This window comes from Phyllostomus discolor, chromosome X (genome assembly GCF_004126475.2).
Source record: "Phyllostomus discolor isolate MPI-MPIP mPhyDis1 chromosome X, mPhyDis1.pri.v3, whole genome shotgun sequence".
Classification (NCBI taxonomy): Eukaryota; Metazoa; Chordata; class Mammalia; order Chiroptera; family Phyllostomidae; genus Phyllostomus; species Phyllostomus discolor.
Window position 1 is genome coordinate 94312114 of NC_050198.1, and position 18420 is coordinate 94330533.

Sequence of the window (18420 nt, forward strand, 5' to 3'; positions counted from 1 at the left end):
AAATAAAACCCCATACATTGTTGGTGGGAATATGAAACAGTGTAGCTGCTTTGAAAAATTCTGGAAGTTCTTCAAAAAGTTAAACATAAAGTTACCACAGGGCCCAGAAATTCCACTCCTAGGTATATAACCTCATATGTTCATAAAAAAATTTGTACACAAAATTTTATAGTAGCATTATTCATAATAGCCAAAAAGTAGAAACAACACAAATGTTCATCAATTGATAAATGGATAAACAAAAAGTGGTATATCTGTACAATGGAATATTATTCAGCCATAAAAAGGAATAAAGTACTGATAGAAGCTACAACATGGATGTACCTTGGAAACACGCTCAGTGAAAGAAGCCAGACACAAAAGACTACATGTTATATCATTCCTTTATATTAAATGTGCAGAATAGGCAGATCCATAGATATAGAAAGATTATCTGTTAGGGGCTGGTGGGGGTAATGAATGCTTAGTGGGTATGGGGTTATTTTCTAAAGTGATGAAAATATTCTGGAATTAGATAGTAGTAATGGTTAGACACCTTGTAAATATACTACTTGTGACTATCTGAATTATGTACATTAAACTGGTGAATTATATCTTCAAGGGAAAAGAAAGACAGAGGGACAGATTTGGCCCATGGGCAATAGTTTGGCAATCCCTGATCTAAAGCAATGGTTTTTGGAATCACACAGCCCAGAGGTAGAATCCTAATTTTCAGCTTATGAACTTTGTGACCTCGGATAAGTTACTGAACAGCTTTAAGCCTCATTTTTCTTCTTTATATAATGAAGATATGCACAGTACCCCCCTTTACTGTGTGAGGATAAAGTTAGGTCAAATACTGGATGGGAGGAAAGGTTGTTCATATGGAAAATAATATAATAACTAAAAATAATAATAGAAGAATGAGCTGTTTTGCATACTCACAACTGTAAACTTGTGTCTACCACATCTTGATAAGCTCTGTGAAAGCACTCTTTCCCCAGAGCCTAGAATTGGCTTGGGATCGATATACATGAATGGATATGTAAAACATTTAGAGCAGTCACTGGCTCACAGTAATAAATAATAATAGCAAATCTTTATATAGCATTTTATGGTATGCCAGGTACTATTCTAAATACTTTGCAAAACTTCAGCATATTTTAATACATGGCATTATCATTATCTCCATTTTCCAGATGAGAAAACTGAGGCACAGTTCATGTAAGCAACTTGCCCAGTATCTCACAGCTGGAAAAATTAAAATCCAGGTGGTCTGGCTCCAGAGTCCATGCAATAAATGTAGAGTGTGAATATGGTTATTATTGTCATCATCATAGGGTTTAATACATATGCAAGTATACTGATCCCATTTCTCCCTTTGGTATCTGAGCACATATTAGCACCTCTATTTCCCTGACATTTGATTTAAGGTGAGGATGCTTCCCAAGTCTCCAGTATTCTGCTAGGGATCATATTCATTCTTTTATCCATCCATTCATTCATGTCTTCATTAAGCGTGTATAAGGATTCTTACTATATCCCAGGCCCTGTGCTGTATAGATATAAGAAGACATACTCTCTATCCCCAAAGGGCTCAAAGTCTAGTAGGGAAGAGAACTATAATCCAGATGATAAGTACCGTAGTAGAGATTCATGCAAGGCTGCCGTGAAAGCAAAGAAGACCCAGGGGATAGTGTGGAGGTGGGAAGAATAAAAAACCTGTGAAAGCTTCGCGGAGGAAGTGGTACCTAGAGAGGAATGTGAATTAATCAGGTGTAGGTGGGGACAATTAAGTAAAAAAGAGGTTGAAGTGTGTATATAGACTTAGCGGCCCAGGAGCCCTTGGTGAAAGCCAGGCACAGAGTCTAATATCACCATATGCCAGGCTGCAGGGGTAGAACTGGAAAAGGGCCTACGTACCATGCAACTGTGGTCCTGAGACACTACCCAGCATTCCATACCCACCTTACCCTATATTATTTTTCTTTGCAACGTTTATCACCATCTGACATATATCCTTGCTGTTTATTTACTGTCTGTCTCCTCCCATTAGAATGTGAGCTCCCTGAGCGCAGGGACTTTGTTTTGTTCACTGCTCTATCTCCTCTGCCCACCACATGCACACATTCCCTGGCTCTAGTAGGCACTCAGTAAATATTCTTAAATAAATGAATGAGTGAAATCACATGAATGAACTAATGTCCTGAGAGCTCTAGGAAAGACGGAGAACATTAAGATATAGGCCTAACCCCCAGGAGCTAACAGACTAGTAGAAGATCTAACACATGGGCACGAGCACCTATTACATTGTGTCTCTCTTCTTTCACTTCCTGCCTTCTTTCCCAGAACTTTCAGACTGTCCTCTGACCCTTCAAGTTCAATTGTCTCACACACATTTCTTCACCCCGTCCAAGGCTTTGCACTCCCCGGCAGTGGCCCATGCTCCAACCCACACTTGCCTATTCTCCTGGTTCTGCTCACCCAAAGTCCCATTCCTGATAGCTGCCTGCATCTGCTAGGTGTTAGCATGATCAAACTAACTGCCGCTAATCTATGAATCACTGTCAGAACAGTCTAAGGTATGTTTTCTTTTTTTTTTGGTTATGGAAATTTCAAACCACATACTCAGCAGAGAGAAGAGTATAATGAACCCCCATATGCCCAGTTTCAACAATTATCAACATTCTGCCTTTCTTATTTTTCTATTCCCCATTTTTTATTGAAGTATTTTAAAGCAACCCCTCAGTGCCATACCATTCCACAGTTCCTGGTCTATAAACATTTCAGGATGTTTCTCCAACAGGTAAGGACCTTTCCTTAACCACAACACCATTTTGAAACTTAACAAAATTATTGATTCCTTAGCATCATCTACTACTAGTCACTGTTAAGTTTTACCCAGTTGTCTCACAGATATCTTTCTGCATAGGTTTGTTCAAATAAGGATCCAAACATGGTTCACACATTAGGCATATACTTTATAGGTTTAAGGCTCCTTGGCAGAATTTCAGGCCTTGTGGAAAAGTGGGGGCTAATCAGCCCAAAGCCCCTCTGAACATCCCAGATTCCCTAGCAACCTCAGGATGTAGAAAGAAGATAGCCATCAAAGTCCCTCATCAGATCTTTTTTTTTTGTTCCCCCAAAAGAGATAGAGGTAGGGATGGGAGGGGAAAAGAAGGAGAACCAGAAAAATGCCTTGCAACTACTCTGCCTCCAGTTCACATACCTCCAGTTGCCACCACCATCTTGTCTGACCTTAGAAATATTTGGTTCTGCTGTGTAAAAGTAATTGTAATTGCAGTCATTCCTGGGAGCTGCTTACCATTATGCCTAATTATAGTACAGCACAATAATCATTATGTGTATCATTAAAGATGTGTCAGATTGACTTTGTCATGAGTTTTATTTGACTTCAATACAAAACTGTTCCAGTACACACAACTTTCAGAGTTCGGGTTGCTCCTGGTCCCTACCAGGGAGCAGGAGGCCAGCTGTCAGCAAGTCAGCAGCTGAGCATCCCATCCCATCCCATCCTGTCCCCTCCCTACCATCCCATCCCTTCCCGTCCTGTCCACTTCCGTGTGCACCGACTCCATTGCAGCCTAGGCCGGAGGTGCCCACCCACCTGTCCTTCCTCTGCACAGGCTGCACATCTGGGCTTGAGGCAGAGTGATTCACACTTACAAACAGAAACAAGCAAAACAGCAAAACCCACAGGCTCTGCCAGCATCAACTGCTGCTCCCGCCCTGCACCGTCCCCAGGGATCTCGATCAAGCTTCTTATTGACTCAATCCATGCAACATCTTTATTATTCTCCCCATTTGGGGGACAGGGAATGTGAGAAGAGCTGATGTATCCACAGTCATCGAGTTCACCATTAGAAAAACCAGGAGAACCAGAGGCTGTGGCTGGTAAGCCAGAGCTTCTGTGAGAGCTGAGCTAGGTCAAGCTCTGTCCATTAGGCATTTATCTCTAGGAATGGATAGATTTTCTATTTTGAAACAAACATACACAGTGCTGTCTCTGCTGCTGGGCAACTTCCTGAAAAGCAAGTGCGTGAGAGATTAGGGATGGGAGTGGAGAGCAGCACTTCTCCAACTCACTTTTGCAAGTTGTAGAAACAAAGTCAATAGCCTGGACGAGGAGGCTGCCCAGGCCTTGCCTCATCAGTACATGGTCAGGCAGCCTCTTCCAGCAAGTTTCTTGCTGCTTGCCAGCACTGAAGCAGTTGCTAATCAGGTAAACCAGTGTGGAAGAAGCATGAATAACATATCAAATCACTGCCTAATGAGCCTTCCCTTTGGGTCCTGTGAAGATCCAATAAATGAGTTTGGTGCATACATGCACCAGTGCTCATCCATTCAGCCAGCCTTGAGTGAGGGCCGTCTTTCTGACTCGCTCTGTGCTAAGTAAAGCTACCATGTGGCTCTTGATTCTGAGAGCTGCACTTACAGCCTAATGGGGAAGCAGGGCATGTAAACAGATGTGGCAAAGCAGGCAAGGGGGCTGCAAAGGGCCTTGTGGAGGCACAGAGGAGGTAACAAGAAACTCTGCCTTTGGAGAGTCAGCTAAGACATCAAAGAGGTTACATTGGAGCTGGGTCTTGAAAGGTGAGTAGGAATGACCTAGGCTGAGATGGGAGGCCTGGGCTTTCTCAGCAAAGGGAATGGTGAGCCGAAAGGCAGGGAGGTGTGACACAGCATGGAAGCACCCAGGATCCTTTTGCAGATGTAGGGTAAACAAATGTCCATTAAGGTACCTCAAGGCCTTAACAATTTAAGGTCAGACTCTCCGGTGAACCATCACTCCACTTTACTGAGTTCCATTCTTTGCTTCAGTGGGCTGTTTTTGTGCCAGCCTTTTGGCTTTTTTGCAGTTCCCCTGCACTTATCTGAAAAGCTGATGCATTTCAATCCGTTCATTTGAAAGTGTGCACCATTCACATTAGCCCACTGAATGGCTTAGCTATACATTGTGGGTTTCTTAGAGCAGTAAAAGGAGGCCTTTTCCCCCTAGAGTCAAGCCTAAGGGAGCAGAGCCTGCTGTGGGGAGGAATGGCGCAAAACCTCTGAGGACACCTGGACTCCATGTGCCAGACCTTTGCTGCCCCGTGTCCTCAACCAAATGGTCTGTTTGTTTAGCTGCTAACTGCTGACTTCATTAGAGGAACATTAAAACTCAGTTGGTTTGAGTGTGGCAAGGTAATGAATCACCCTTGGATGGACTCTACAGAAACTATTAGGGGACAAGCCTCAGTGTACCATTACTAATCTGCTGATGAGACTCGACCCCATCTAGAGCATTAAAGACACTCAACAGCCACAGGCTAGAGTTTTTGTCATGGAAGTGAATCCCTGTCCATATGTCTAGCCTCTAGAGCTTTTCACAAAATTGCTTCCTCTGATCCTTACACACAACACTTGAAAGTTAGCAGAGTGAGGGGCTTGTGTCCCCATTCAACAAGCGCAGACACTGAACCTTGAGGGGTTAAGTGATTCCAAGTGGTTCCAAAGTTATTGAGAACCAAGCCCCTGATTATAGTGCTGGGAGCTTTCCTACTGCCCTGAGCTGCCTGCGGCTGAGCCAGCCTTTCCCGCGGGGCAGGGTGGGTGTAGCCAGAGGCAGCGCTCCCAAATTTCAGGACAGCACACAGTCTTCAGGCTCCTTGAGCTGTTTACAGCACACCCACATTAAGAAAAACTTCCAAAAAAAAAAGAAGAAGAAAAGAAAAACCTCCAGATGTTTGCCATGTTAGCACCAAACCAGTACAGTAGAAAAAGAGTGATAAAGAGCAACCTTGGGAAGCAAATACACCTCCAAGATGTTAGTCTTTCACTCCCTTCTTACTTGCAGGATCAGGTTCAACCTGCATACATCTATTTTAGTGTATTTTAATTGCTTGTAAACCAAGTGTTTCCTGGACATGCCAGTGACCATGAATAATTAGAATCATTTTAATGACTGGGTTCTCAAAAGTGAATGGGAAAGCAGACAAAAAGGGGCTGCTCAGAAGGGAAAGTGATTTGTTAAAGCCTGAGTGGGAGCGTTGTCTCAGCCTTCTCTAGTTTTGTTCTGCTTTTTTCATGATGTCACTAGAGCCACCTGTTTTTCAGCTACTCTGGCTGCCCTTCACTTTTTTTTAAGATTTTATTTATTTGAGGGGAGAGGGGAAAGGAGGGAGAAAGATAGGAAGAGAAACATCAATGTGAGAGAGAAATATCAATCAGTTGCCTCATCTGTGCACCCCAACCAGGGACTGAGCCCAAAAGTCAGGCATGTGCCCCAACCAGGGATGGAACCAGCAACCTTTCACTTTGCAGGCCGATGCCCAACCCACTGAGCCACTCTGATCAGGGCCCTTCATTTTTTATGTATCTCTCCTGTTAAGTAATGCCAGCTGCTGACAACAACCGGGCTGAAGTGGCCACATGTCAGAGTCGGTCATTCACTCAGCAAAGATGTATGGAGTGCCTACTATGTGCCAGGCCTGTCCGAAGTGTCAAGGATAAAGAAAAGAATAAGACCCAGTTCCCAACTTTAAGGAGGACACTGCCTACTGGGGGAGGCAGGCACATGAACAATGGCACTACAGTGTGATGGGTGCCAGAATAAACAGGTCGTCACCAAATAGTGGGAATGCAAAGGATTAAACTTCCTCCATCTGAGGGAGTCGAGGCCACCGCAGCAAAGAAGCAACATTTAGCAGGGGCTCAAAGGAGTTGACCAGATAAAGAGGAACAGGAAGAGATACTATAATTCAGTGTGGCTACAGTTTGGGGGCCATTGCCCGGACCTTGGCATGAGATAAGACTAGAGAAGTTGGCTGGGCCAGACTGTGAAGGTCTTTGCATGTCCTGCTTTAGAGTTTGAACTTGGTCCTACAGCCACTGCGGAGCCAACCACAGCTTTTAAGCAAAGGGAATGACATGATCTGATGTGAACATGTGAAAGAAAGCTCAGGGAGGGAGAGGGACAGGGAAATCAGCTAGAGGTTGACTCAGCACAGCTGTACATCTTCCCTCTGGACTCCAGGAGCTCCTTGCCTGCATGTCTATCACAGCACTTAACAGAGCATTCCAATTAGTGTTTGCACAGCTGTCTCCACCCCTTAACTCCTTGAGGGCAAGGGATAAGTCTCATTCATCTCTTCATGCCCGGGAGACTGGCACACTGGAATGTTCAGAATCAAGTGAATGTTGGTTTCAACAATAGAATCAATAGGTTCTAAGCAAGTACACTTAGATTGCCTGTATCAGAGATAAATCCTACTTGTTTGGAGGATCAAGTCCACCCATGACTTTTCCCTTGCCTCTGCCCGGCCCATCAATGTACCCATCACAAAGGAAGGATAGGATGTGCTACTTAGAGAAGACAGGAAAGATGTTTATGGGGCTGGGCTGGTATAACTTGATCCAGTACTGTGATCTTTCTCATAAATTAATTTCTGATGACTTGTTTAAAATATATCGTTATTGTCCTCATTTTGCTTTCTGCCTTTCTTATCTTCCCTCCCTTCCTACTTAAATTGTGCTTACCATTCAAGGCCAGTTTGGTTGCTTCCCATCTCCTCCATGTACCCTTATCCATTAGCCAGCCCCCACATGGAGAAGAATTCCCACTTCAGTTTCCATCACTCAAGAGAAATGACTCACCTCTAGCATTCATCTTGTCATAGTTACTCCTATACCTGTCTGCCTTCTTTATTAGACCACAAGCTCCTCAAGGCCAGGGACTATCTTCTTCATTATGGTCTCCCCAGCACCTGCCACCTACATCCTGCCCCAAAAGGTAATAACCAGTGAGTTTTCAAGTAATACCCAAAGCATACAGGGTGGGGCAAAAGAAGGTTTACCATTGTTTGTAGGGAAAAAATAATACAATAATTAATAAATAATTATACAAGAACAAGCTCTGTGTTTCACATACTCACAACTGTAAACCTACTTTTGCCGTACCTTGTATTGTTTGCTGTCCGGCTGTCCCCTGAGAGATAATGCCAGTCTTGGGAGCACCCTATGCCTTTCACTGTCTTGTTGCACACAGGTAATGTTTTTCTTCATCTGACAAATGGCAAGGAAAAATATTCTTGCTCATCAAGCAATGGGAATATCTCACAGACATAGAGATCCATTAATCTCTGTTTCATGTATTTTGAAAGCACACAATCCACGGATCCATTCAGTCATAAGTTCAAATCTTTGCTGAAGAGCTTACTGTGTGATGGGACTCACCTAGGGTGCTGAGCGAACCAAAAAAGATGACCATTCTTTTTCAAAAGACTTATACTGAATTAGCTCTACTTGGAACACATTAAGCATCAAGGGCCAAGAATTCACATTTTCCACATAGAAATGGCCAGCAGACAATTAAAAATGCAAGTCAGAGGCTGGCGATAAACACTGGACCCAGAGATGCAGGATCTGTAAATGGAAGTGGTTAAAACAACAGCAGTGTATGAACTAATTCAGAGGGAGAAAAAGAGAAAGAGTGCTGAGAGTACAGTCTAGAGACACCCACATTTAAAAGGCAGGTGAAGGAGAGGATCCTGGGAAGGAACCTGGGAAGGAGCCTGAGAAGGAGCAGGGAGAGGGCTGGTGGTAAGAAAGAAGACAGTGCCAAACATGAGGGGGCACTTGGTGATGTGTGCTGGAGACAGCTCAAATAGGGTGAGTGATAACTGAGAAGAGGACATTAGGTTGGGCAGTTCAGAGGCCACTCTCAGTTTCCTAAAGCAGGAATAGCACAGAGGACTACATTCCTCCCCAGGAGCCTCCCCGCCACAACATACTCCCACAGACTACATGACAAACCGATCATGGCACATTCTCGCTGAACTTAGACAAGCCTCCGAATCCTTCTCAACAGAGGGCCCCGAGCAGCTACTACTAATCCATCCGAGTTGCCAACAAGTTGAAATCTCTTTGCCATCCTTCTTCTGGAAAACAGTTCAGGGGAAGTGTGAGGAAGAAAGAAGCCAGACAGCAGTGGGTTGAAATGTCTGAGAAATGAAAAGGTCAAGGCGGTGAAGAAAAGAGATCTTAAGAAATTTAGTGGTGAGAGAAAAGAGAGAAGCAGTTGCTTGGACTAGTATAGGATGAAGCCAGGGCAGCACTCACTAATCCTCCAGCAGAATCTATTTTCAAGGTCACTTCAATATTTGCCCAGCAGCAAGATAGGGGTAGCAAAACCCCTGTACTCTCCCTTCCTCCATCCTCTCACCCTTTACTTAAGGAAAAATGTGATGTTAAAAAAAATTGTTTCCAAAATATTCATTTGATTAACAGAGATATGTAGTAGAACCAGAGTTGGCCCTGCACATATTTATGATGAAGGACTTCTCTCTAATAGAAATCTGAGGACCAGCAGTGATGTGGAGAAGGTTTGCTAGTCTTGGCAAGGTCCCTTTCCCCGAGCTCCTGAAACCACACACTGAAGGGAAACCTTGGCTTGAAAGGAGACCCCTAGTGAAGTAGTGGCCACCGTATGTACCCTGGTCTCTTGTGTCTCCTCCTCCGTACCTCCTTCCTTCCCTCACCAATTTACTGCCCCCCCACCTGTTTTATTTCCTCTCCTTTCTATCACCCCTGTCTCCCACCTCTCTTTCCCACCACTTCTAATTTCTCATTCCCTCCTCCTGTCTTCCATTTTTCTTAGTCTCCTTCATTTAGATCCTTCTCTTCTTGATCTCTCTGCTCTCTTTCTGGCTTTAAGGTTTACAGATACAGGGTAAGCTCTTTGGAATTCACCCTCATTCAGTCTTAAATGGCATTTGTAAAGAAATCCAGTTTTGCTACTGTCCATTGCATACAAAACTCCTGTTTCTTTGTGGAATTGATAAAGCACAAGAAACAGTAATAATGATAATGATAATAACATTTACCGAGTAATTACTGTGCACCAAATACTGCTCTTAAGTGCTTTACATGAATTAACTCACTTATTGCCACAACAACTCCAAAGAAAGGTATGTCCCATTACTATTCCTATTTTCATAACAAGAAACCCAGGCACAGAACGGTTACATAATTTGCCTAAGGTCACAGAGCTAGCAAAGGGTGGAGCAAAGATTTGCTCTATGACTCCAGAAATGTCACTCTTTAACCACTAGGCTTATTGCTGCATGGTGTCATAGAAAGCCCACTGGGCTGCAAGTGCAAAGCCTTGGGTTAAACTTCATATCTGCTGCTTTAGCGCTATCGTCTTGGTCAAGTCACCTCACTTGTCTAGTGCCTCACACGTGTGAGGGCGTTTTTCTGTACTTTAGCCAATACCACACAGTTAGGCTTGGATTCATTTTTCTGCCATTCCTCTGATGATACCACCCATCTCTAGTCAGATTTTCATCTCCTTGAGAGCAGTCGTCCAACCTTATTCCTTGCATACTCAGCTTCACCCCCCTCTCGGGGCCTAGAATAATGCTCAGCACCCTAATAGAACACATGCATGTGTGCATGAGTACACACACACACACACACACACACACATAATACATATGCAAATTACTATGGATTGGCTAATATAGGAACCTTACTGAATACACAGTACGCTAAAGGGCTATATATGTTTCTTCAAGAAGCCTCTATGTACTTTAGCTATTGCAATAAGACTAGTTAATATCAGCCATACTCTTTGCTTAAATATAATTGATGCTCAAGTAAGCTAACATTTCTTTGGTTTACCTGATTATTTTGCTGGATAAACATTTTTCTATGCCAATAGTTAAAATGCCTTTAAAACATCTAAGCAATACAACTATTTCCGTGCCCTATCTGTTCATTCACTCATTCAGCTAAAGCAGTTCTTGGCACTGGTGAATGAGCCTCACTGAGAAGCAGTTTCTAAGTCCCAACTCCGTGTTCACGATGAGGAGCACGGGTGGGATACAGATACATCTAGATGAGGCGCCAGGTTTTTATCCTCACGTCTACCTCCTCATGTAACACTCCAATAGCCCCTATCTCCCAGACTCAGTCATGCCCTGGACACCCCTAATTGTACAAGCAATTGCCTTTAGCGTGCCACTTCCTTACAGTTCAGTCCAACAACTAGTGGGGTTATTATTTTTGTTTGTGTTGTAAAGCCACAGCAATAGAATTTACTCCCGATAATACTGCCACAATTTTGTGTCCTTAAAATGTACCATAAATTATATTTATAGTAACCAAATTTCCTGTAAACAGAAATGGGCTTTTTTTTTTTTCAGGGAAAAGAGGGCTTTTTTTTGTTTGTTTCCATCATGGTTGGGCCCAAGTTCTTTGGTGGAGTAATAGGTGATAGAGGAAAGGTGGAGAAGCATTGTACAAAAGCATGTTATGGCTCAAAGTGCTGGTGCTGTGTTATTCTGGTTGCAATGAGTTCTATTCATAGGGTGATACAGGACATGAAATGCTCTCTCTGGTCAGGCCCCACATCCTAGTCACCAGCACAAGCTCCCCAACTGAAGACATAGCAAAGCCTTGGGGTCTGTAAGAGAGATGGGCACTAACCTTGGGCTTACTCCGATAGAATAAGCCTGATTTTTAGGAAAGGTAAACCTTGAATAAACAATAACAATTTGAGAGTGACTTGGAACATTACAAAAAGGGAGATGACTAGAAGCAGTGTCATTGTGTCCTGTACTAAGAGAGAAGGACACTAGTTTAGCCACAGGAACATATTGCCAGCATGTCACATGCATTCCTTTAAGCATCTTTCTCATGCTGAATCTCATCCCTAAGACTCTATGAAATGTCCCTTTACTGTTCTTACTTCCTCTCTAGTTGCTCTTTTTGTTTTTGCCTATTCACTGGATCTTTGTAACCCCCTACAACCTTAATTCTTGGCCATGACCTCAGTTCTACACACTCTTATCACATCTCCAGCTACGTGCTAGACATGGTGACTCACATGCATTGCTGTCATTTCAAACCCAACTAAACCCAAGCCCGTCACCTTCCAGTAGGCAGACTAGCTCTTCTGGCTAATTCACCTCAGCTCTGTCAGTGACACTGATTCTCCCACTTACCCACACTCAAAATCTTGGAGCCAACTTTGACTTCTCCCTTCTCTCCTTTCCTCCACAGCCAACCAATTACCAAAGTCCTGATGAGACTACTTCACAACGTCTCTGCCCATTCTCTCCATCCCCACAGCAATCACCCTTTTCCGAGCCCTCATTACCACCCCTCTTGAATGACTGCAGTAGCCCCCACATTGGGCACAGCCTTTGTACGCTACTCCTAGGTTTCCTATGGCACATCTCCAGTCCTGATGCTGCCTCAGTGCCTGTCACATCAAGCCCTGTCTCCTCAACCTGGGATTCAAGGCTTCCCATGCTCTCCTTTGCCATCTTTATCCAACTTAGAGTAATTGCTGGTCCCTAGACTTGTCCTGCATTCTCTTGCCTGCACTGACTACCCCTACCCAACCCCAAGTTTGCTCATTTGCAATCACCCCATCCTCTGAGACCCTAATTCTTCTTTTTTTAATATATTTTATTGATAATGCTATTACAGTTGTCCTATTTCCCCCCTTCATTCCCCTCCACCCTGCACACCCTCTCCCACCCACATTCCCCACCTTTAGTTCATGTCCATGGGTCATAAGTTCTTTAGCTTCTACATTTCCCATATTATTCTTGCCCTCCTCCTGTCTATTTTCTACCTACCATTTATGCTACTTATTCTCTGTACCTTTTCCCCTTCTCTTCTCCTCCCACTCCCCTGTTGCTAACCCTCCCTGTGATCTCCACTTCTGTGGTTGTGTTCCTGTTCTAGTTGTTTGCTTAGCTTGTTTTTGTTTTTGTTTTAGGTATGGTTGTTAATAATTGTGAGTTTGCTGTCATTTTACTATACCTGTTTTTTTATCTTCTTTTTCTTAGATGAATCCCTTTAATGTTTCATAAAATAAGAACTTGATGATGATGAATTCCTTTAACTTGACCTTATCTGAAAAGCACTTTATCTGCCCTTCCATTCTAAATGAAAGCTTTGCTGGATATGAGACCCTAATTCTTGAATATCCTCAGAATCCCAAAGGCATTTTATTTCATTCGTTCAACAAACATGAATTGAGCACCTGTTATTTTCTAGGTCCTATGCTAGGAGCTATAGGTAATATAAATATGAATAAAACAGTATTCTCCCCTTGTGGCACTCTGGCTAAGGGACCAGAAAGACAGACATAACTAACTCTAACTCCTTAGCAGGCTGCCTCTGACTCCCATCCTATGGGCTCTTCTCCTTAGCCAATAAATATACTTAAAACTCTCCCATCTTAAAATACCCACCTTACCCCAGTCCCATCCTTGTATCAACTGACTAAAAAAAGAGTGTATACTTACCATCATTCTCATCTTCACCTCCTCCCATCCGACTCTTCGGCCCACTCCAGTCAGGCCTTGTCCACACCTTCCCCTGACTTTGCTGTGGCAAAGCTCTCCTTCCCATGGACAAACCAGAAGAATGCCCTCCTCTTATACAATATCTCCAATTGTCACCAGCACTGTCTCTACTGCCTCTGCCCACCTCTGAAATATTGGCTGTTTCCCATGATTCCTTCCTTGCCTCTCTCCTTATTCTGCAGTAAGCCTCCCCTGCCAGCTAAGGGGCATTTCCTTTATGTCATTGATAATTCTCACATCTTTAACACATATCCTGTATCTTCAGCCCAACCTCTCTCCTGAATTCCAGACCACTCTATCAGGGTCCTGACCCTCCACATGCTCCCACTAAACCCCCCTCACACACAAGCACCCCACTATAAACACTTGTCCTCTGCCTGTATTCCTTATCCCATTAATGCACCTCCTACACAGTCAGAAATCCTTGACTCTCTTCTCCCACACTTCTCACATCCAATTCATTGTTTAGTCCTATTGATGCTATTTTTTTTTCAGTTTTTCTATCTCTCCGTTCCTCCCAAAGCGATTGCAGTTCAGGCCCTGTTACCACTCATTATGGCTCTAGGACCAGCCTTCTCACTGATCTCCCTACTTCCATTCCTCACCTCAAATTCCATTCCATTCCACAGGCTGTAGTCAGTGAGTCTCCTGAAGTACACAGCTGACCTTTTCATTCCCTCATTTACAAGCTCCCCCAAGTTTCCATTCACTTATTGCACACATAGTTATTTACCACCTACTAGGTGCAAGCACGATTTGGAGAACTGGCAATAAAGCAGAGGGCAAAACAATGATCTGCCCTCATGGACCTTCTAGTCTGGGATAAGGCCAAATGCCTTACTCAGTATGGGGAGCAGCAGCACCTACTATGAAACTCATGCCTGTCCCCCCAGCCTTGTGTCCTAATTCTCCTTATGCCCTACTTTGGAGCCATAGCAAATTAATTTCAAGGCCTTAAATGTGCTGTTCTGTTCTACCGTCACTGCCTTTGCCCAGGCTGTCTTGGAAATGCCTGCCTCCCACTCACCACACACCCTTTGCATTTCCCCCACCTACACAATCACTTTCTTTGAGGTAGTTTAGAGGCTGCTGTAGGTAGTGGTGATCTTCACAGTGACCCAGGTTCAAATCTCAGCTGCACATACGGTAGCTGTATAACTCCTGTCAAGTTATCTGACTGTTGGGTGCTTCAGATCCTCATCTTCAAATGAAAATAATTATAGTACTTCCATAAGAGTTGATTGTGAAGATTAAAGAAGTCAATTCATAAAGAGTGCTGAGATACTTTAGGTGCCTGACACACAATAAGCCTTTAATAAATGTTAACTGTTATTAATTTTATCTTTATTATTATTATTATTGCATTTCTTATCACATTATTCTATAGTAATTCCTCCTACTAAACGTATCTTACCATCTTTGTACCTGATAACTAACCTAGTCAGGCACATAGTAGGTACTTAATAAATGTTGATGAAAGGATAAATGCATTGACTGATCCAGTCAATGCATTTGTGGTTTGGTTTCCTCTGACCAAATAGGATCATGAAGGAATAACAGCAGCGTTAAGGCTTCTTCTGCACACCTTTGTGACCAAATGTCTAAGTGTATGCTGTTGGAATTGCATGAGCAAGAGCTGGGGAGGAGTGAGCAAGAAAGGCATGTTGAGCTGGGCCAAACTGAGCAAGAACTGAGCAATTTTCATCTCTTTATTCATTGACTTTTGGGGCAAGAAGGCATCAACTAGTCTAAAGTAGCTGTTACCTTCAACTCTCATCCCTCAATCCCACTTCATAATTTCCCCCCTTTCCACTCACTACCATGTTCCCCTCAATCATGTATAAACTGAAACTCAGAGAGCAAAAGGAGTGATGAGGGAAAGGGGGATGGGATGGAGAAGGGAGCTAGATCAAAGCTAGCATTTCCATTGGAAGGCCACCGACCTCTTTCATCCCCTGCTCCACCTGTCTGGGAATGGGATTGCTGCTTGCCCATTTCCTTTCCTCTTTAGGGCTGGAGGGCAGTTTCAGGGTGGGGCCTCAATCTATTTCTAGTGCGGGCCAAATCCCTCCACCCTAACATCTCTTTTGCCTTATGTGATCAGATTTCCTTTTCACCTCACCAGTAAGTAACAAGTGGCAGGAGCACAGGGCAGGAAACTGTGAGAGAAGTCGGCTTCTCCACCAGGCCTGCGCAGAGCTAATGGTTTAAACAAGTGGGGAGGACCCTGGGGCTGCTGGACTTTGTCTGGCAGGAGGAATAGACTCTTCTGCATTGCAGCCTCAAGTTCTTGGCCACAGGGGATAGGTGAGGCATTGGTTTAGCAAGGGCCTTTTGGCCCAGGAGAAGGGAATTCACAGTACTGAAGTTCTGAGAAGTGCATATTATCTCAGTGATTCCTAACAACCCGACCAGGTCAGAGCTTATCATCCGTCTGGTAGCAATGACGAAACAGAAATTAAGAAACTCCCCTGAGGCACGCAGCTAAACCCCGGCATGAAAATCCAGCCCTGCCTTGACTCTAAAGCCAGGACTCTTTCCACCTCATCATGCTGCCTCAAGAGTCTAGAAAAGCTGTTAATGCTATGAGTTGGCTCTTTGCATTATTCCACATAATTAACTCAACAGCCAGCTAAACCTTCTGTGTATTACTTTAATTCAACATAATTTTAAAATAAAGGTTTAAAGAGAAACTTTAATGATTGGAGTTCGACTCTACAGGCTATGCAAAGAGAACATGACAGAAGATTCTGCCTTTGCAGAGTTTTTAGTTCAGTGGAAAAGACTTAACAAGCGCAAAAATAAAAGCATAATATAACACAGAAACAGGGAAACGCCACGAGAGGGCCAGAGAGGGGGATAGGGCACCACCTTTGCCCTACCTCTCACTAGGAAGATAGAGCCTTTGCCTTCCTAGTGCCTCTCACTTCCGACAGCCCCAAGCAGAGCCTCCCGAGGCTGGGACCAGCCAACTGCAATGTGGAAGTGCATTGCAAAATCATCTGTGTCCCCTAGCCCAAGAATAGTGCAAATAACCTTGACCTGGGAATGATATTTGGTTGCCGAAGGTGGGGAGATATTTAGGAACCCAGGCTTGGCTATTGCCTGCATCCAGCCTGCTTCAGCAAAGAATGGGTTATTTAGTGGTTAGAGCCAGGTGTTAATTCAACCAAGACAAGAGGTTCAATCCCAGGCAAGGTGAGTTCTGTTAGATGGCAGTTCGGGCCCCAGCTGACCATCTTGTAACCCGTGCTCTTGGTCAAAGAGGGGGCTAAAAATAGGAGAGTGCCAGTAACCATGTAGTGGATACTCACAATGAGGACGTATTTTTCCAAACACTCAGCCCCAAACAGACAGCTCCCCACATGTCTTGCTGACAGGATCAGCAGTGTTCCTTTCATAGATGGAGACAGCGGTTCCCTCCTCCTGTACCTCAGCAAGGCCCCCTGCCTCTGATTCTCAGAGCACTGTGATGCCCGTGCTTTGGGTCTCTCAGAGTGGCTGCTTCATTACAGCTCCCTTCCCTCTATTGCTCTCTCTAAACCCGTCTTTCCATACCCATGAAATGAGTGTACTACTTGACACCCTCTGGAGGAGAGGCCACCTGTTTGAAGCCTTCTCTTCCAGAGCCAAGGCACGAGGTCCCCAGGCTTAGACTGAGGGGCCCTCCTTGGTTAAAAATACAAGCCTCTCAAGTTTCTTTGATCATAACGGGGGGGTTAGTTTCTGGATGTGTCACCAGGTAATCCCTCCTGTCTGTTTCACATATGGGTTTGGTAGAGATGATCTCTACTCTAGGCCTCTTCTCTCTCTAGAACTCGGGACCTCAGGCATTAGAGGGTAATAACTCCAGGAGCAAGGAACTAGGCCCCTCTCTTCATTCTAGACCAGACCCCCCAAAGGGGACATTATAAGCAATGGCACATTATAAGTCTTGGACATTTTTCTTTTAATTTAAATGTGTCGAGTTATCTGTCATGGATATGCATCAGATTACTCCCAAGGATTCGACAAAGAGGCTGTTAGAATCCCCAGAGATTGTTCCACAACCTCTCCCACAGTGCCAGATGTACATCCAGACTCTTAACAAGGATAATTTGGTGGCAACGACAATAACCCTGGATTATTTTTTAGAGGCTCTTTGAATGACATCAAATTCATGACACATATCAAGGTCCCTTTTTTTTCTCATGCCCTTTGTACCATTTTTTTTCCTGTGGAATTTGAATTTCCCTGGCTTACTTACGGCCTAACAATATCACTATTGAAAGCACATAATGTTAAGGACCATATGCTCTCTCTCCAGAGAGTGTGCACAAATACTATTTCTGTTAAAAACTAAACAGAAATAGCAGCTTTGCATATTTCCCATTCAAAGACTTACCCCCATTGAATGATTCCCTTTGTCGTTGAGTGTTTTCCCCAAGCGAGCCCTAATAGAGAAGCTGAATCAGATATTGTGACTTACCAAAGGTCACAAGGAGTCATCTAGTGAGCTAGAAATAGAATCCAAAAACCTTTATTTTGATTCCCTGAATTTAAAAACAAATAAACTCTACTACAGAGAAAGAAAAACTGAAGTAGAGAAACTAGGCTTGTTTGACATTCCCGGGTCAGGGAATTCAAAACAGCCAGAACTAACAGGCAGCTGCCATGGTCTCTGAGGACCGATGACATGGATAAGACCTGGGCCCTCTCTACCTTCAAGGAGCTGATAATCCAGTGTGGGGAGATCGGGTCACTGATGAAAAATCTCTATCCAAAGCAGAATGTGCTTGCTAACAGCTAGAGGAACCCAGAGAAGGTCTTGTCCATCTTCATAACCCTCCACAGCAGCTGGCACAGTGACCTGTTTAGGCTAGGCGGGCAAGCACTGTCTATTCGTTGAACATGGGCCATAAGAGAAGTACTAACGGAACGCTCTGGGAATTGGTGGGGAATGAAGGACAGCTTTGCGAAGAAGGTGACATTTAAGCTGTGCCTGGAAGGATGGGGTGGGTTTTGGGGTTTTTTTTTACAGGCAGCAGGGATTGGAGGAGGGCCCTATGTAGGCCCC

General features: G+C 44.0%; 1 protein-coding gene across 1 annotated transcript in view; it reads left to right on the forward strand.

Annotated features, from left to right (window-relative positions):
* HDAC8 (histone deacetylase 8) overlaps nt 1-18420 on the forward strand; it is a 241245-nt gene that overhangs the window by 200446 nt on the left and 22379 nt on the right. The gene's annotated exons all lie outside the window — the stretch shown is intronic.